Raw genomic sequence first — 21,074 nt, 5'->3', positions numbered from 1 at the left:
GCAATCATGGAAAAACTACAGTATCTTATGATCCCACATTTACATGAGCTTTATTATATATATATATAATATATATATATGTAAAAAACTTCCAAAGTTGAATTTTGTCTTTTCTTTTGATTTTGGACCACTTCACCCCAGTAGCAACAACAGAATACCAAGATATACATGTAATGAGGAATCGTGTAGCATCTAAGTGAATGAAGACATGTAAGTTGTGGTACTTACATAATTTGTTGTAAACTTAAGACTTAAGAGTGAAGGGGTCGAGTTTATCCTGTCATTCAGGTCGCAGCTGGATGACCTCATTTGGACGTGCTAAGGAGATAAATAACTCGCTGGAGGCGGAACACTCACTTACTCCCTGTGAGACATTTTTGCTGACAAGACACATAGAGCTGTGCTAGAGCCCTGGAGCTGAAGGAGCCATGTGACGACCCCTGCCAGCACTGAGATGCCTTCACTGCCACTGGATCCACAAACTTTCCACCCACTGGCCTTCAGTGTCATTGCATGTATTTCATGAGTCTGAAGAGGACTTTATAGATTGGTATCGGACATATGGGCTAATATTGGACTTATGGACTTGATCTGGACTGGGCTGGGATGTTTCTCAATATACAATTGGTCTTTTATATAAAATTATTTCTTATACACATATGAGTGTCTATGAATTTGTTTCTCTAGGCAACATAGACTAACACAGATGTCTACAAAGTAAATTTAAAAGATCAATCTACATCATCATCAAAATTCTTGTAATACATGCTAGTACATTATCAGTTTTTCATTCTAAACTTTGTTCCAGGTACTCATTTGAGAGTTTTGCTTGTACCCTCTCATTGAACCTGATCACAACCCTTTACATGCTGCAATATAAAGAGTCTTGTCAGTTTATACACTGTCCATGCTCCTTGCATGAAGATGAATCTGAATACACTTAAGGGAGGACCCTGCTATAAAATAATAAGCACACACAATATATGTACTTATGTGTATGTATATATATATAAATGTTTATGCATTACTATATATGTTTTCAAATATATCAGTTTTAATATAGTGTATATATATATTTATTCATTTGTACATTAGCTTTCACATATATTGACTTTCATATACATAAATTTATATGAATATATATTCATATAAACAGCTCCTTGCATCCTTCCAAAGGGTACATGACTCTTTACTCATCTTTGAAATGAGAAAAAGATATACCCAGATTGTTTAGAGCTGGTTAGACACTAGCTCTGAGCTAACAGTAATTTTTTGAAGGCCCAGAATGCTATTCAGACCTACCAATGAAAGTGAAGCATTACATAAATGAGATGATGCTAACAGATACCAGTCACGTCAGCCAAATAGAAAAGGGAGGAGTCCGTGAGATGATGGCCATTAGTCACTTTCGGGTCTGGAACTGAATTCACTCCCTGGTTTGACTTTCAGCCAGATCATGGACAGATCTATATGGGGAATAATAACACTGGTGAGGTAAGCATACCTTATAATCAACCATTTGAGCTCACAAGGGCAATATGTACCCAAGGATGGTTCAGAAGGCGAGAACAGAAAAAGGAATGGAAAGAGAAAACACAAGGAGGAAATGGGATAGGTGATGTTACCTTGGGGGGATTGCAATGATTGGAATGACTGGAATGACGGATGAATTGCTGAATGTAAAACCGATCATTTGTTCTGTAAATCTTCACCCAATTTACAGCAAAAGGGTTTAAATAGCAACTTAGATAGTAAGTAGATCTGTGGACCCATCTTGGGGTTATGACCTCAGTTCTTGAATGAATAACGGAAATAGACAGGCTTAAAACTGGGGCCATGAAGTGAGAAACTCCCAAGTGTTCACTGTGAAGCTGCATTCTATGTCGCCACACAAGCTAGCAGCCCAGAAGCAAGATCACAGATCGCAGATGGAATCCTAGGGAGAAGTGGCATCATCGAAAACCTAAAAGGCAAAGAAAGATTGGTTTTTGTTGCATGCCATTTAATTATCATCTTTGGTTTATGCCAAAAGAAGATTCAGCTTGAAAAAGTATTCTGGATTATTGTAAGCTTAGTCAGGTAATGTGAAATGGCTCTGTGGTTCTAAAAGCCATCTCACTATTGAAGTAAATGAACGTGACTCTTTCTTTCCCAATTACAACATTTCGCTAGAAGCTATCTGCTTTCATCTGGAAAGTAAGTTCACCATCTTATCTCAGGGCTCCATCTGTTTTCTGACTCTGCTTCATAATTTAGTCCACAGAGACCTTGATCACATCACAATTGCATGAGACATAATGGCAAAAGCAGGTATCCTATATCTCTTGATGAAGAGCAAAGTGACAGAGAGTAGGAGATAAAATAATTCTAAGATTTGTCATCACATTGAATGTCCAGAAGTTCGGATTGTTTGAGTCTTATCAGGAGAATTGTGCAGAAGCACAAGAAAATATGCTGCATCTTGAAACCACTACACGAAAAAAACACGATAGATTTGTGAGGCCTTTCTGGATTTCAGAGGCGCAATATGCTGTAATGACTTGTGCTGGTTGTCTTTATTTACCAAGAACACATTAAACATCACCTTTTAGGGAGGCCTAGGACAAGAGAATGCTCTCCAGATAGTCCAGGTTGGACATTGTGACACAGCAATCCACTAATGTTCAAAGTGCTTGAGGCAGAGTGGCAGGGCCCTTCAGAGCCTTCAGCAAACCCTAATCGTAAAATAATGGTCCACACTAATAGAGCTTTGAAACAAGGTTATGTTCCCAACAAAATAATACTTGTCTTTTTGAGATTCAGTCCCTAACTTACTTCTGCATCCAGCTGGACTGAAGACTTGACTATGGGACAAGTAGCCATGTGCTCGCAGTTGACATCCAGAACCGGGTGTTCTCTGATACCAAGCCATAAAATGACATGTGGACAGCACTCCAGCATGTTGGGCTCCAGCTCCATGAAGGGTTCTTTATAGGCAATGGACTGAAAAGAAAAAAAATGGAACCCAGCTTATTGACTATTTTGCACAACACTTTATAGCGATCATAAGTGGACTTCTGGACAATGGCAACTACACTTTGTGAAAAATAATAGAAGAACAAAATCATCCTATTTGACAGACTGTGAGGCAACATATCTGGTGCTCCACTTTGTCTAGGATAAGTATCTAGGCACTGATCTATATTGGCTTATGGCAGATGGTTAATGGTTTGGCCACATCATCATGGGTTTGAAAAGCACTAGAGAAAATGTTAGTGGCAAGGGCATTTGGAGAATGAACATTTGAATGTATATATATAAAGGGCCCAGCGGGTGGGATGGGAGTCCTCAGGATGGGTGTGCAGAGGAAGAGCACAATGATTATCCCAGCTATGTCAGTGCTTTCTGGATGGGCTCATGGACAAAGTAGCCACATAGCATAAATGGGGGGAGCACATGGATTTCCCTTTTCCAAGGCTGATCTATCAGACCTCATTATTCAAAGGATCCAGCCAGCCACCAAGTAACACCTTAATTATAACTAAACAAAAAACAAAAAACCATCAAGCTTATTCCATCAAGTCTATTCCAAATCAGTGACCCTACAGGACAGGGTAGAAGTGCCCATGTGGGTTTACTCTTCCTGGGAGTAGAAAGCTTCATCTTTCTCTCTCAGAGCCCCTGGTGGTTTCAAATTGCTGACCTTGCATTTAGTAACCAAATGCATAACCACTACACCACCAAGGCTACAGTTAAAACTCATTCTTTTATCAAATGTGTTCCCTGAATAGGTGAATATAGATGTTTCCTGTGCTACCCACCATACTTCCACCAACAATTCTCCAAGTACTTAATGATGCAGGATTCACAAACACAATACCCAACACATTCTACGTATTACTTCTGATCAAGAAACTGATGGTATAACAAATGAAGTGAAGCAATGGTATGATACTCAAAGAATTTACCAAGTATGCTGTATACTATGTTTTCAGTACAGGATGGTCTTAAATAAAGATGAAATGGCTTCCTGAAGGCTCAATTGAAGCAACAACAGAAGAGCCATACCTTGCAAAGTTAAGATACTGTCCTATTCCTGGGGTATATGCTCTGAACCAGCAGATAATATACAGTGCTCTTTTGTTTTGTTTTTATTACTGGAAAATATTGATCATCATCCAAAGGATGAAGGCGAATCTGGCATTTCTCATTTTTCCAATTAATAATGCACCTGTAAACTATTGTCTGCTTTCTATACCTACAAGGATTGGTTTCCTTTGTGTCTCAGACTGAGTTCTCAAAAAAATGAAAATCAGAAAAGAGTGAGATGAAGATCTTACTAATGAAAACCAAAGACTGCATGGATTATACCTAACCAAAAAGAAAGCAAAAATTTCATAATTGGACCAATAAGCAACATGATGATAAACAGAGAAAATGTTACAGTTGTCCTGGATTTTATTTTACTTGGATCCACAATCAACATATTTGAAGGCAGCAGTCAAGAACTTCAAATAATATATTACATTGGGAAAATCAGTTATAAAAGCAGATTTCTTTAAGGTATGCACAAGAAAATATATCACTTTGAAGGCTTAAGTGTGCCAGACCCAAGTCACTTCACATGCATGTGAAAATTGGACAACAAATAAGTAAGCCTGAAGAATAGATGTTTTAAATGATGGTGCTGGTGAAGAATATTGAATAGATCATGAACTGCCAGAAGAATAAATAAATCTGTTTTGGAAGAAGTACATTCAGAGTGTTCCTCAGAAAAGAAGATGGCTGGATTTTGTCTCAAGTTTTTGGACATGTTATTAGAAGAAATCAGTCCCTGCAGAAGGAGATATTGATTAATAAAGTAGAAGGTCAATGAAAAAGAGGATGACTCTCAGTGAGATGGATGGACATACTGTTGATGTTGTTAAAGGCTGTTGAGTTGCTGTGTACTCATAGTGACCCTGCGTTGAACAGAAAGAAACTCTGTCTAGTCCTGCACCTTCCTCACAAACATTAGGCGATGTTTTGTCCTCTTGTCACTGTGAGTCCAAACCAACTCAACAGCACTTAACATCAACAAGAGCAATGTGTGTGTGTGTGTGTGTGTGTGTGCATATGTGTGTGTGTGTATATATGCACACATACAAGTATAACAAAACAAGAAAGAAAGTTGAGGTTCTTTGCCCAATGTCATGATCCAACCCTTAATTTCAATATGGTCTTGGCTATTAGTAGTCATGTCAAAATTGGGCTGCTATTGTTCCCCATTGACTTTAATCACAAGGGATGAGAGTATTAACAGGACATCCTAAGGGAGCTCCTATATTCCAGGTATGCTCCCCTTTGCCTCCATTGCGTAATATTTGTCAAATGTCTCCATAGTAATCAGAATCAATCACATCAGGCAATATGGTAACTATATTTTTTGCCCATTCATTCAGAGGCAATAAAGAGGCCAAAATGGCCAGATAAAATTCTTAACTCCCCGTTAAATGGAATAAGTGTTGTAATTACTGGTAAAAGCATTCCTACTTTTGGAACTAAGACCTCTAAATCCAGAGAACAAAGGGTCACAGAGGCAAACAATGAAAAAAAATTGTGAGTGGGTCACTGGCAGTAAAAGAAAGTAGCATCACTCCCATTTTCACCCTTTGATTCCTGGACCCATAAGTCCTATTATTAAAGATACAGCACCATATATTGGACACTGGCTTAGAGCCTACATAGGCTCCTAGAGAACATTACCCCAACCCTGCAAGGTATTTCCACTTCTATTCTCATAAGAGTTACAGTCTTGGAAACTCACAGGGAGGTTATACTCTATCCTATAGGGTTGTTTTGAGTAGGCATCGACTCAATAGCAATGAGTTTGGTTTTTCGGTTTGGGGAACCATAGTAATTGTGTCTTCAGAAAGCCATTTAATCATACTGTCAAGTTAGCCACTTCTCATAGTTGTATTATTGAGTTCTGTGATCATGAACCCAATGCCACACTTCATTTGCTGTGAAATAAATTCATTGATCTAAGGTCATGTATAAGATTCCATGATGGTGAAGAGGCATTTATAAACCACTTCCTCCTATATTTTACTTGTGTTCAAACCCAATCCTGTATATCCTACTTCCATTTAACAATGGAATGCTACTATGCATGTTCAAATTTATGACTCTGTGGGTCAAAAACACCCAGTTCAAGATGGGCAGTTCAGGCCACATGATGACGTAGTATCCTATGGTTCTGTCTCTTTTAAGGCCCAGACACTCTTTCTCAAAAAGACAATAGTTATTTGAAGAATATGGTAAACTTTCCTCCAAAATCCTAATGGTCTGCATTGTGATTCACCAATAGATGCCTGACAAAGACACCTAAGAGCATATATACTTGCCACTGACACTTCAATGTCAGCCAAACCATATGTCCCAAGTTGCAAGTAGCTAGCACATCAGCAAGAACTTGTTTCAGAACCCTCTCTTATTCTGGACCCTGCTCAAAACTAGAAGCTTTTAAATCATTCAATAAATAGACTAGAGTAAAACACTCAAATGAGGGATGGATGTGTTGCTTTGAAAATCCAAAGAAACTCACTAGACATTGCACTTTCTTTTTAGTTGTAGGGAGGGCCAAGTACAACAATGTATTTTTTGCATTAGAAGGAATTTTTTTACATACCCCACATTACTGGACCCTAGAAAATTCACTGAGGTGGAAGGCATCATCCTTATTAATTTCCCACTCACAAGTATGCAAATTTATTACCTCTAAGCCTAGAGTCATTGATGCACCTTCTTTTCTGAGTCCAATCCACATGTAGTAATCAATTTCATAGACTAGTGTGATGTTTTTTGGAAGGGAAATGTGATCAAATTCCTCGCAGACTAAATTATGACAAGGCTGGAGAGTTGAAATACCTTGAGGTAGGGCAGTGCAGGTGTATTGCTATTCTTGCTAGCTGAAGACAAACTTCTGGTTATCTTTGAAACTGCTATTGAAAAAAAAGGCATTGGCCTGATCAATTGCTCAATACCAGTTACCAGGCGATCCATTAATTTGCTTAAACAATGAAACCATATCTAGACTAACAACTGCAACTAAAGTAAGCACCTGAAAAAATTTATATTATCAACTCTCATTCTCCAAAATAGCTGTCTGTCTATCTATTTATCTATCTATTTTTTCACAGGATGAACAGGTGAATTGAATGAGAATGTGGTCATAATGACTCCCTTGTGTCCTTTGAGTCCTTGATGGTGACACTAATCTCTGCAAACCCTTCAAGGATGTGATGTTGCTCTTGATTTACTATTTTTCTAGGTAGGAACAGTTCTCATGGCTTCCATTTGGCTTTTCCTACCATAACATCCCTTACTCCACATCTCAGGGATCCAATGTGGCAGTCTTTCTAGTTGTGTCTATATATTACAATTATGCATTCTAGAACGGGGAAACCACTACAGGATGAGTTTAGGGATCGCTGGATTCACTGAGAGATAGACCTAAGCTACAATTTCATTAATAATCAGACCTCTATATGTCCCTACTGACTGGTGGAGCACAGTGATGTTTTGGGGTTCCTAGGATTAATGTCAGATTAGAACCAGTGTCCAGTGATCATCAAAATGTCTGATTATTTTCTGATCAATAAACATTCACTCTAGTAAAAGAATTTAGATCATTTTAGGGAAGTCTGGGAAAATATTTCTAGTAGTGCAATGGGTCCTTCTTCAAGGGCATCTGGCCTCTCCCTCATTCCAGGCATCATGGGTCTGTAAACTGGCTCTCAAGACTTGGAATTAACTGAAGGACTATGACTTTTATACCTAGGGAGGAGTACTTCCAGTGGAGAAGGCAGCAATGGTACAATAATCTGTAACTTGAAACTGCTCCCTCTCTACAACCATGGGTGCTCTTCTCAATCATCCCAGAGAAGGCATTTGTTTGGCAGTTTAGTTGTAAGTAGAGGCAGTTATGGATTACGTACTAGCATTTGTTTTTGTTTATTTTAATTCTGGCATAAATAATAAAAATCAGAGAGTTAGTCATTTATCTGGAATCTCTAGCTGTAATAAATTATTGAAATGTCCAACTTCTAACTAAAAGGTTGGAGATTCAAGTCCACTCAAATATGCCTATGAAGAGAGAGCTAGAATTATAACTCTGGAAAGTCAGCCACTGAAGCCCTTTGAAGCTTAAGCTGCTCAGGCACACACAGGATAAGCATGTGTCCGAACTGCCTTGTCAGTAACTGAGAGGAAAAAAAAGAGTTGTTTTCCTACAAACAATATAGAGAAAGTTCCCCCAATAATTTTATAAGCATCAAATACCTGATTATAAAGTCTTTTCTGTTTAAATCAGCTAGAGTGGTTGTTTGCAAGTAGTCAATAATAAGTCAAATAACAGGAGCATTGTTGTAACAAGTATCCCAAAAAACTTCAAAATATGTGTTTTTTGACAAAGAATTCTCTTCTAGAAATTTACTTAAAGAAAACAAGTGGGCCAATAAAATACTATAAATCTTTCAATATGTACAAAATACCTTTATGTACAAAAATGCATGTACACACTTGTACCTTTTTTCTAATTCAGGAAAGTTGAAGTAGTCTCAATCTCTAACAAATAACGATTGGTAGAGCAACCTACATCATCAAATTCAGCCCAGAAAATTCAGACAATTCTATCTTTCAAATGAAGAAAATACCTCATGAAATTTAGAGTTAATATGTGTCTCTGAGAAGCAACAAAATCCATGTACACATGCAGTTTGGTATGTAATTTTACGAATGTGGTTATTCTTTTACTTTGTATTTGGTGAAGAAAGGGAACAATTACAACTAGCAGTAAAGACCAAAATTCTTTGCACAGAGCTTCCTTGGTTTCCAATTAAAACATCAATGCACATTTTTCTATTTAAAATTGTAAAAGCTAAATTCATAGTGCACAGATCAGTCATTTATTTCAGAATTATTTATTGAAAGCCTACCATATGCCATAAATAAACTAAGATGAAAAAGATATAGATATTCCCTAAACAAGCTTTTGGTATAGAAAGACCTTACCCTATTGGTTAAATTTTACATGTGGTCCAAATTGCACCTTAGGCTTGCCATTGGGTCTTTCTTTTTCTTCCTGTTAGCTATGTTCTGAGGGAACCACCAGCTATATCAGAATATGACCACAGTATACTTGTAATATGTGATGAGTGTCTTAAAATGCTTCTGTCTGCTACTTTTAGATTCAAGATTGTCATCATGTAAGAACTTTAAACTGTCTCATGCTCTTTATTATTTTCTCTTTATAGATCATGATTTTTGTTAATATAATTATATCCTTAAACCTTTGTTTATCTAACATAATTATAGACAACAAAAGTTGGCTCTTTGGCCAGATTAAATGCTGTTTGTGCAATTTTCAGCCATCTTCCCATTGTGCTTTTTGTTCGAGTAAGTTCATTGTGAGTTCATTAACAACTACAAAGTACTCTCACATGGCCATAATTCAGATTTTCTGCAAGGTCTGAAGTTGAGTAAAGAGAGATGCTGACATCCACCTGCGCATCTGGTGGAGTGAAAGGACCACTGTAAATTAATGTTTTGTGACCCTGCAATGGTGTTCACGTATTGAAAACTTCCTGGGTCAGATTTCCTTAGTTATTGATCCACAATCAAAATGCTATGAGCCAAAGAAAAGAACAATGTCATCAAATGTGCACGTGGATTTTAAAATCAACACTAAACTGTTCAAACGTGTCAGAGAAATTCCTGATTTAACCCTCCATGTATCCCCCATATAATGTCAAGTGATGCAGGAAATAAAAGTATTTTATTAAATACTACATTAAAAACAACAACAACCAATCACTCTGTATTTATTTTTGCAGAGCCTGAGCCCTGTCCCATCCCTGTCATGCTCCCTAAATGCAAAGACTCCAGTGGGATGGAGACACGTGACTCACTATCAAAGATTCTGACTTGGTGTGTAATTATTCAATTATGTGCTAGGGAAACTCGATCTAGACAAGACACATAGATAAAGAGAGGGAGATATAGGAAAAGAGATTGAAAAATCAATAAGGATTGGAAGGAAAAGGGCCTGAAAGATAAGATTTAGACAAGCAAAAGGAAGATAAAAGATATCCCAGGTAAAAGAAGTCCGTAATCTCTAGAGGACCCTGAACTAAGAGTGATGCAGAGAGTAAGGGAACAACATTGAAAGGTTCTTCAAAACTTTTATCTTCAATTTCATTATATAAAAAAACAGTTCTTCCAACTGGTTCCTCCTCAGTCGTGACCAATGAAACAAAACCTAAATTAAAATGAAAATATTACAGGTCCATGCCCTGATCAAAATGAATCTCTCTCTTAAAAAACAAGAGCTCCATGTGCATGGCATTTCAAAAAAAAACAAAAACCCACTACCATGGAGTCAATGCTGACTCATAACAACCTTCTGTGAGTTTCTGAGACCATTTATGGGAAAAGAAAACCAGTCTTTCTCCAGTGTAGCTACTACTGGTTTTTGAACTACTGACCATGTAGATAGCAGCCCAATTCGGAACCACTACACCACCAAGGCTCCTCAATGTGTGTTGCTGAGGTAGTTTATTGTGCCAACGTGGCCAATAAACACATGTGGGGTTCATTGAAGAGTGGAGGGATAAATGGCTCAGTGAGCCTTACCTTTCTAGTTCTCAGGTCTCTTGCTCTCTGATGGTCAAACCAGGGTGCAGCTGCCTTAGCAGTTCCCTGCTTTAGCTGGCAAGACTCACTTCCTGGAAGACATCCTTGAGGAGAAGCCGCATGGACCTACCCCGATGCAGCCCTGGGTGCTGGAGCAGCCAGGTGGAAACCCCTGCCAGTGTTGAGATGCTTCTACATTCACTGATTCAGCTTTCCTCCTGCAGTCTGCATCATTGTGTCTGTTTTGTGAGATGGAGGAGGACTTTGTGGATTGGTGTTGGACATATGAGTGAATGTTGGGCTTGGGCAGCAGTAGGTTGGGATGTTTTCTTGATGCGCACTTAACCTTTATATAAAACTCTCTCTTATACATGAGTTTCTGTGGATTTGTTTCTCTAAAGTACCCAAACTAACACAGTTGCATAGCAACTAAATAATTTGATAGAATCTGAAGCAGTGGTGCCCTACTCAAAAATGGCAGCTGATAACATTATGAACATTCCATTTGTAGAAGACCCTGGAGGACAGTGGGAGCCCCAAACCCATCTGCAAGATATTTAGTCAGACCGAGCTGCTGGCAGATCTGCTATAGCCAAAGGCAAGAGTCCTGAACAGTCCTCTAGCAGGCAGAGAGTACTGTAATCTTGAATGTGCTGGATCAAACTAAATAGTTGGCCAGTCGACCTCCCTATGGACACGACTTGAATTTGTACTGGGTGCAAACATCTCTTAGTTGTTCCATGACAGAAATGGCTTCCCTGGCTTTTTGAATGTTGATGGGGTCCCTCTCCCCCTGATGCACTATGTGTATTTTTGTCTTTATGCCAAAGTGATCTTACCCTTACCACTTTAGTGCGATTTGTTTATTCATTGTTTTCTGTGGAGTTTCCCAGTGTGAAGCACAGAAGGAGTGGGTGTATAATGATAATATTTGATACAAAGCAGTGTAGGGGTGGGGGATGGACAATAGGGAAGTTCAGGAGCAAATAATAAAGAAGGGAATAGGGAGGCAGCACTGGAGCTGATTGTGATTGCACAGCTCATTTTGGGGGCGATTCAAACATGGGGGAAGGGAATGCTCTAGGATCAATGTGGTGCTGATTATACAAGTCCCCCTTGAGATGACTGAACGATCAAACTATTCAATTATATGATATGCAAATTATGTGCCAACAAAACTGTTGGGGGCGGGGGGAATGGCAGCTGACCATGCTGCTTTGAATGTGTCTCACTCTCACAGTCCTTCACCCCCATCTATATATGTGTCCCATGTAGTGGCTTGCATGTTGTTCTGATGCTGGAAGCTAGACTACCAGCATTTCAAATACCATCAGGGTCAACCATGGTGGAGAGGTTCAGCAGAGGTACCATCCTATTACAGATTTGGAATAAAGAGGGGTGGGGGAGTAAAAAGGGAGATAATTCAAAAAGTCCAGGAAGGAAAAATATATTTTGGAGAACATGTATGATTATGGAAGAAATAATTGTACAATTATTCTCAACATGATTGAACTATGGATTGATAGGACATATGTATTGGCTCCCAAGTTACAGCGAATTTCAAAAAGGGGTGGGGTGGGGCATAGATATAAGAATGGGGGTTGGGCTCACACTAAATCCTAGTCCCAATTTAAGAGCAATCCGTTCTTACATCATGGTCCTACTCAATACTCAGCTTCATGAAAAGATCACTGAAGATAAGGGTGCTACTGCGGAGTGGTGAAGAAAGCAGATGGTGCCCACCTACCAACTGGAATAGCATGTGGGGTCTTAATGTATTCAAACAAGCAGCTATGCAATCAAGCAATCAACAAGTCCACACGGAAGAAGCACACCAGCGTGTGGGATCCAAAGATGACAATTACAAAATTCAAATATGGTAAGGAGAAAAGCAGCAGAGCAAAGTTATGAACAATTTGTGGAGGGCGATGGGGGGCAGTGGGAGCCCCAAACCCATCTGCAGAGTATCTAGTCAGACTGAGCCACTAGCAAATTCGATCTAGCCACAGGCAAGAGTCTCGAACAGCCTTACTATCAGGCAGAAACCAGAGTAAGATTCTGCTGGATCAAATTCAATACTTGGCCAGTTGACCACCCTATAGATATGACCTGAACATGTTCTGGGTGCAAGTATCTCTTATTGGTTCCATGACAGAAAAAAAAAGGGGGGGTCTTCCCTTCTTACTCATTATTTGTTTTTGTTTCTGCATACTATTATGTTTTTAACCTTTCCACCATAGTGCAATTTTGTTTTTTATAGTATCCTGTTTGGTCTCCTGGCTGTGAAGTACAGGAGTGGATACATAATGAGAATAACTGATACAAGGGGATCTAGAGAATTCAGGGGTGGGGGGTGGATGATAGGAAGGGAAGGGGGATTTGGGGAGTAAATATGAAGACAGGAGCACTAGAATGGATTGTGATTGCATAACTTATTTAAAGGTAATTTAACCATGGAGCAGGTGCTCTGGGATTGATGTGGGGTGTGATTGTACAATTCCCCTTGATATGATCGAATGATTGGACTATTGAATTATATGATATGTAAATTACTTGCCAATAAAACTGTTAGGGGAAAAAGAGAAATCAGTATAATTACAACTCATGGTGAGAAAAACCCAAATCCTCACAATTGGACCAAGATGCAACAGCATTATAAAGAGAAAGGGTTGAAGTTGTCAGCTATTTCATTTGACTTGAATCCAGTCAATGCTCATGGAAGCAGTTAAGAAATCAAACAATATTTTGCTTTAGGCAAATCTGCTGAACAAGAATTCTTTTGACTATTAAAGAACAAAGATTTCACTTTAAGGACCAATGTGCTCCTACCCAAAGCTACAACACCTTTGACCATGTGATATGCATGTGAAAACTAGACAATAAATAAGAAAGACAGAAGAGTTGGTGCATTTGAATTACGGGGTTGATGAAAAATCTCAACTGTACCATGAACTGCCAAAAGAACACACAAGTCTCTTTGTGAAGAGATGTAGCCAGAACATTCCTGAGAAGCAGAATGAGACTGTGTCTCTGGTACTTTGGACATATTATGGGAAGAAACTAATTCCTAGGAGAAGGATACCATCCTGGGTCAAGCAGAGAGCAAGCTAAAAAGGAGGAAGACCCTCAAGGAGCAGGTCTCAACCATAACAATGATTTTAAGCATGGCACAATACCAGTCAGTGTTTTGTTCTGTTGTACATAATACTGCTGTTTGTTCGAACTGACTTGAGGGTACCTAACAACAACTTGCAGTCCTGGAAAGAACTGCATCTCTCTTAGCAGCCTCCTGAGTGGGCTTCCTATGCCTCTTCCAAGTCTCCCATTCCAGGGATTGGACCAGTAGTTTTCAGTTGTCATTCTACTTTTTGAGATTTGAGTCTCTTCCAATTTTGCTTTGTCAACCATGAATGACAACCAGTTTCTTGTAAGTTTTGATAAAAGCAACTAAGGTGCTTTTATTATGCCAGTCACTATGTTCTGTGCTCTACCCTTGTCCTAATTAAATTCATAATAAGACTTTGAAGTTTGCATTATTGTCAGAGGAATAAACTGCAATTCAAAGATGTTAATCAGGTTGACCAAGGTCAACAATGAATAAATTCTGAAGTCTGAACAGAACTTTTTTTTTTCAGCCTGAAATCCTTTTTTTCTTTCTTTTTTTCTTCCTCCACTGCTTCTTCAGCAGAGGTCTTATTTCCTGTGCCGGAAAATCCAAGTGAAGGGTGAATTTGTCTGAACTGTTGTAGTTAAAATCAAAGCTAACGGCAGACACAACCACCTCCTTGGGTACAGACATTGCAGAAAACACATCTGCTATTAGGGTGATTCATTTCCTACAGCAGTCTGTCTTCTTGGAACTCACTGGGAAAGCTGAGGAAGCCATGGCCCTGGCGATGGCTTCAGAAACATCTTTTGCAGACCTCTAAACCCCATTGGAAGAATCACTGTCATTGAATCTCGTCAGGCATTTAAGGAGGAAGATCCATTGTTTGTCACTACTGTTGTTGAAACTTTTATAGCAATTTTAAACACTGGGCTACTACTCCAGGTACTAATACGCCATTGGCTTGGGAACTCCTCAAATCAAATGGATCTAGCCTCTCTCTACACAGTCATTAAGAAGGAAAATGAAATGGCTAAAGGATATCTTGGCATGGTTAGTCTTTCATTCACCCTTGAAAATTAGTTCTAGTGCCCACCATAGAGATCTGCAAAATGAAAGACTCTAAGTTAAACTGTGATGAAAGAAATAAAGAAAACACTCAAGCTTTGGGTTGCAATATTGAAAGGAAATACAGACAAAACGCTGAATGATGAAGGAAACATTAACATATTGCAGGAATACATAGTCACCGTAGGAAAAAGAATTGACCAAAATTCAACCATTTCATAAAGTAGTCTATCATCAAGAACTAATGGTATTGGAGGAAAAACTCCAAGCTACGTGGAAGGCTTTAGAGAAAAACAAGGTTTCACTCATTTACAGAGTGCCAGGTGACATATCCCAACAAACAAGTGAAATGAACAAAGTCCTCACTTGTCTGTGTCAAAAGTTTTGGAGATATCTGGTTAACTAATTGGAGAGACCCATATGTGTTCCCATTTGAAAGGAAGGTGATCAAAAAGAATGAGGACATTCTAGAACAATGTCATCAATACCACACACAAGTAAGCTTTTGCTAAAGATAGTTCAAAAATTCTTTTAGAGGTATATCAACAGGGAACTGCCAGGAAAAGGACAGCATTATTGAGAAGAGGATGTGGAATAAGGGTTATCATGACTGATTTCAGATGGATCTTGACTGAACACTGAAGCTATCAGAAAGATGTTTACCTGTGTTTTCTTAAATATTCAGTTACTTGACTATGTGAATAATAATAATTTATGGATCATAGACCATGAAGCAGTCATTCCAACACAACAAGGGGCTATTGGCTGATGGAAATTTTTAAAAGATAAGCATCAGGGTTGTATCCTTTCACCGCACTTGTTCAAAATGTTTGCTGAGCAAATAATCTGAGAAGCTGGAACAAATCTGAGAAGCTGAGCAAATAATCTGAGAAGCTAGTACCCCCCACAAAAAACCCGATTTTTTTCAAAAACTATGTATTAAAAACTTTTTTACAAAACAACCTTATCACCTTCAAAGTACTCTCCATTATACTTAATAAATTTGTCATATCTGTCATTCCATTTGGAAACATTTTTCAAGCTCATCTGTTTGGATGACTGACAGCACCTCCCTCGCTTTTTCTTCACCTGTTCTGTGCCATCAAATCATTGTCCTTTCACATCCCTCTTCATTCACAGAAACAAAAATAAGTCACACTGAGTGAGGTCAGGTGAGTAAAGTACATGGGGCAAGAGAGGCATGCTGTTTTTTGCCCCAAACTGGCACACTGAGATGGCTGAGTGAGCAGATGCAGTGTCGTGGTGGCAAAACCTGCCACAAATCAGGTCTTTTTTGTCACACATTGTTATACGGTCTTTTCAGAACCTCTAAATAGAAAGCTTGTTTAACAGTCTGACCTGGTGGAACGAGCTCTAAATGAACTATCTTCCTGGCATCAAAAAAGCAAATAAGCATTGTCTTCATCTTTGATTTCACTCGATGAGCTTTTTAAAAGCAAGATGATGATGATGTCTTCCACTAGCTTCATTGATGTTTGCTTTCAGGGTTGTAAGAAAAGCATCATGTCCTATCACCAGTAATGACTTGGGGGCGGGGGGGGGAGGGATCTGGGTCACTTTGGAGCTGTTCTTTAAAAGCAGGGCATGTTTCCACTCAGCACTCACAGGCACAAATTTCACAGCAACCCTTCTCATTGCCAAAGCTTTTGTTAAAATTCACTGACCTGATGTCCAAGATAGTCCAGATAACTTCCCCATCTCCTCAATGGTCCATGGTTGGTCTTTGAGCACAAGCTCATTAAATTTGTGAGCATTCTTGTCCATTCAGTAACTTGATGGATGTCCAGAATGAGGTTTATCATCAATAGACATTTCACCTTTTTTGAAACGTGAAACCCACTCATACACTTGAGTTTTCCCCATAGTGCTGTCCTTGTAAGCTGTGTTCAACATCATGTTGTTCTCTTAAATCAGTCATCACCAAAAAAAAAAAAAGACTTTTTGAGTGAAACTGCTTTAACAAAAAAATTCACTCTGACCAGAGAGAACCTTCCCAGGTGATACCACTGGGTGCCCTAACTCAGAGAGGGTTGCTTGATGTTCACCTAGCAGGAAAAATGTGTACTACGAAAGCTCCGCCCAGGGAGATTTTTTCCATTTTGGTTTGTTTGTTTGTTTGTTTGTTTGTTTGTTTGTTTGTTTGTTTTGGGGGTAGCCCCTCGTATAAAGAAGAGCACATCATCAGTATTAGAGGGAGAGTCATTAGCAACCTACAACAGAAAAAGGACACAATACTGCTTGCTGAAATCTAATAGGAATTGGAGCACTCAGTTATTAATTAAAAAAACTGTATAACCTTACTGTGGATTACACCCCAATGTAAAGAAAACAAAAGTCCTCAAGACTGGACCAATTCAGAAACATCATGAGAAAAGGAGAAAAGATAGAAGTTCTCAAGGATTTTACTTAGATCTGCAATCAATATTTATAGAAGCAGTAGTGAAGAAATCAACGGACATATTGCATTGGGCAAATCTGTGGCAAAAGACTTCCTTAACGTATTAAATAGCAAATAGGTCACTTTGTAGACTACAGTGCACCTAATCCAAGCTTGGTATCTCCAATCTCTCATATTTATGTGAAATTAATAAGGAAGACCAAAGAAGAATCAATGCCTTTGTATTATGGCGTTGGTGAAGAATATCCACCACATAATGTTCTGCCAGCATAATGAACATATCTACCTTGGATGAAGTATAAAAAATAAAAAAACTATGAGGATCCTTAAAATGAAAATGGTGAAACTTTATTTCATATACATGTCATCATCAGAACAGGCCCATCCCTAAAGAAGGTTATCATGTGAGGGAAAGAAAGGGGTCAGCCAAAAAGAGGAAGACTTTCACTGAGATAGACTGACAATGAGGGGCAGCAACAATGAGCTCAAACATAGAGAGGATTTTGAGGATGGCACAAGACCGCAAAATGTTTAGTTCTGCTGCACACAGGGTCACTGTGGTTCAGAACTGATTACAGGGCACCTATAGTAACAACAAAGTAATTTGGTGAGTTTCTTATTCCTCAATAGAATGATTATATGAATTATCATCCCAAACTGGCAAAAGTCTATGTACAAAAGGCGGTGCCATTCAAAAATATACTGAAACAGCAAGGGCAAAGCACCCGTCCATCTACTTCTCAGATTCTCTGGAGAGATTGTATGTCAAAAGTTTACTAGTTAACTACCAGTAACTTCTATTAAATGCAATATTTGTGGCTCAGTGAAGGGGATGAGATCTGTATGAAGCCGAAGGGGGGGACAGTTGGGTAATTCTTTCAAGCCAAATAGCTGGAGTTATTAATGTCTCTATGACTGTGCATGTTTAAACAAGTGAAAAAACAAAACAAAACCCATTACCATCGAGTCTATTAGGGTTCACAGTGCTTCTATGAAGGGTTTCTAAGACTAAGTCTGCATATCAGAGGCAGCCTCATTTTTCTCCCTTGGAGCAGTTAGTGGATTTGCACATGAACCTTGCAGTTAGCAGCCCAATGTCTAACACAAGTGCAAAGAGGCAGGGCGGGGAGGGTGGGGGAGGATACTGAGAAGTATAATTTGGCTCACATTCCTTGATAAAGAGAATCTATTTCCATACATGATAGCGGTTACTATAGTGTTGCCTTTTCAGTATTTGAAAATAATGCATCAGTAGTTATCTATTGCTGCATAACAAATTGCCCCCATAACATAGTGGCTTCCACAACAGACAAGTATCATGACAGAGTGTCTAAGGATCAGGAATCTAGGAAGGGCTTAACTGAGGGATTGTGGTTCCGGCTCCCTTATGAGGTTGCTGTGAGCTAGAATTGCAGTAGTCTGAAGACTTGCTGGGGCTGAGTGCTCCTTCCATGCCCACACACATGGTTACAGGCCTGCTTTCTGCCTTGATGTTAGCAAGAGGACTCAGTTCCTCGCCACTTGAACCTTTATATAGGACTGCGCACATCATGGCAGTAGATTTTCCCAGATCAAATGACCCAAGAAAGAGAAGGCAACCAAGATGGAAACTTCAGCATCTCTTATAATTTAAGCTTGCTCTTGATTGCCATCATTTCCGCTGTACTCTCTTGTTCATCCAGGACAGCTTTAGCACATATGCTACTCAATCATGTGAATGGTACTCTAGTGGTTTGACTGAGGATAATATTAGGAACTGGCTACCACACCATCATTCAACTTTGTAAAACTTTTTCTCACTATCTAATATCACAATTGAAGTCCCTGGCACACATATAACATGCTTCTTTGCTGACTGATAGATTGACAGTTCAAGTACACCTGAAGGGACATAAGATGAAAGCCCTATCAATATATGTCTAAAAATCAACCACCAAAGACCCTATGCACACAGTTCAACTGTAATAGACATGGGGATGTCATGAGTTGGAATCAACTTCATGGAAATTCATTTGATTTTAATTTATTTTATAAATACAGATGACATTTTAATTACAAAATACTAAGAAAGATATAGTATTGATATAAGGCCATTATAAGTGTGTGTATATATATGATTGGTGGTGTAGTGGTTATGCATTAGGCTGTGATCCTCATGGTCAACAATTTGAAACTACCATCAAATCCGAGGGGGAAATACTGGGCTTGCTACTCCTGAAAATAACTCAAGTTTTGGGAATCACTGGGGATCACTATGCATCAGCAATGACTCAAAGGCAGTGATATATATAGTTATAGGCAGAGACAGAGAGATGGATATATGAATACTACATTCTTGCTATCTAACTTCATCAAGAATATTTTATACAGCTTTTTATCTTAGTTACTATTTTTATCTCTACCATGTAGGATAAATTTTATCTCTGTCCTTGATAACTACATCTCTAGTAACTAGAGCAGAGGTTGATATAAAATAGAAGACAAATAAATATTTGCTAGATAAACGAATGATGAAAAGTCTCATTTGGAATATCAATAAGGAGCAGATCAAAGCTTGGGAAAAATGATTTTAGTGTAAATTTTTCTGACTTGAAAAAATCAACCTCCTTAGAAATAATGTTCATAATATTTTGTCTTAAAAGGCAACTTTGATTAATTATAAGTGTACTCTTGAGAATAACAATCTTAAAGTAAAAAAACATATTTTCCCCTCCTCATTGGCTGAATCCCATGTCATTTCATTACACAAGGTGCAACTAAGTAAGGGTTTAAACTCTTCCTCTGGGCCACAGAGCTGAGTTCCCTCCCCTTTTTGTTCTCACTGGTCTTTAACACCTGGGATCGTTCAACTCCAAAACAGAAATGCTGAGTCCACGGCAACCCAGGACTCCCCAGAATATTCTATTCTCCCTCCCTTCCACACCCCACCACTTCCAGGAAAAGCTTCGTGAGCTGCCCACTAGACTTACCTGAAATCTTTTCCATCATGATCCAAATAACATACAGTGGACTGAATGGACGTGAACTCAGCATTTCCCTGGCAGTTTGTTGCTGAATAATTCTTCTTCCTGAAAAGAGGCTTGGTAAATACGAGTTTTAATATAACTTGGGAAAAAGTGCCTACTAAAATGGAAACTTGCCAGTTCTTAATTCTGACACACTTGTTTCATGCAACAGGTATACTTCTTTAAAAAGTGAAAAAAAGGAATTAATTTTAAAACGCACACATACACACACCATTAATTTAAATTCACTAGAGAGTTAGCTATTTAGAGGAACCCTGTTGTAAGTCCTCTGACAAACTGAAGAACATTTAAGTAATAACCCTCTAATTTATGTGCTCTGTAAGGTCAACTATTTAAATGGCTGGCTTTCTTAATTTGAGGCACACCCGTATTTATAGAACCTCTTTAAAACTTATTATGGCTGACAAATGTATTTCCTTCTCTTCTTAACAAGCTAAAAAATATTTTGGTGAAATAGGCAGAAGATACCAATTATTCTGGCAACTGTTGGTGCACTTGCTTATAGTAAAGATGATTTCTGTTGAGTGAATCCAGACTAGATATGCTCCAGAACCAACATGTCTTTTCAAACCTTTTTCTCAGCACATACATTTTAAGTCCCTATAATTTCTATTCAACCTTTAAATCCCTGCAATTTGTATTCAACCTACGAACAATTCACTTGGTGGTTAACCATAATGTGTTTTTGTGTCTCAGTAAACTTAATAGAATGTGGCTGTCAATAGTATAAGTTAACACATTTGAAATATATGAAAACACCTTAATACTGCCTCATCACTTAATGTGCATATGTATATATATA

The 21,074-nt window shown here is 38.6% G+C and overlaps 1 long non-coding RNA gene across 1 annotated transcript; it reads right to left on the bottom strand.

Moving 5' to 3' along the window:
- Window positions 1–1,112: 1,112 nt before the first annotated feature.
- LOC123520927 lies at window positions 1,113–20,285 on the bottom strand. Its single transcript, XR_006679442.1, has 3 exons — window positions 20,216–20,285; window positions 2,815–2,982; window positions 1,113–1,963 (listed from the first exon to the last, which is right to left on the bottom strand). It is a non-coding gene; the product is annotated as an uncharacterized LOC123520927 (long non-coding RNA).
- Between the last annotated feature and the right edge of the window lie 789 nt (window positions 20,286–21,074).

The sequence above is a fragment of the Echinops telfairi genome, unplaced genomic scaffold, assembly GCF_000313985.2.
Source record: "Echinops telfairi isolate 266 unplaced genomic scaffold, ASM31398v2 ScPeMD7_7467;HRSCAF=8505_1, whole genome shotgun sequence".
Classification (NCBI taxonomy): domain Eukaryota; kingdom Metazoa; phylum Chordata; class Mammalia; order Afrosoricida; family Tenrecidae; genus Echinops; species Echinops telfairi.
The sequence above is the reverse complement of the archived record's forward strand: the minus strand, read 5'-3'. Positions and strand labels throughout refer to the sequence as shown.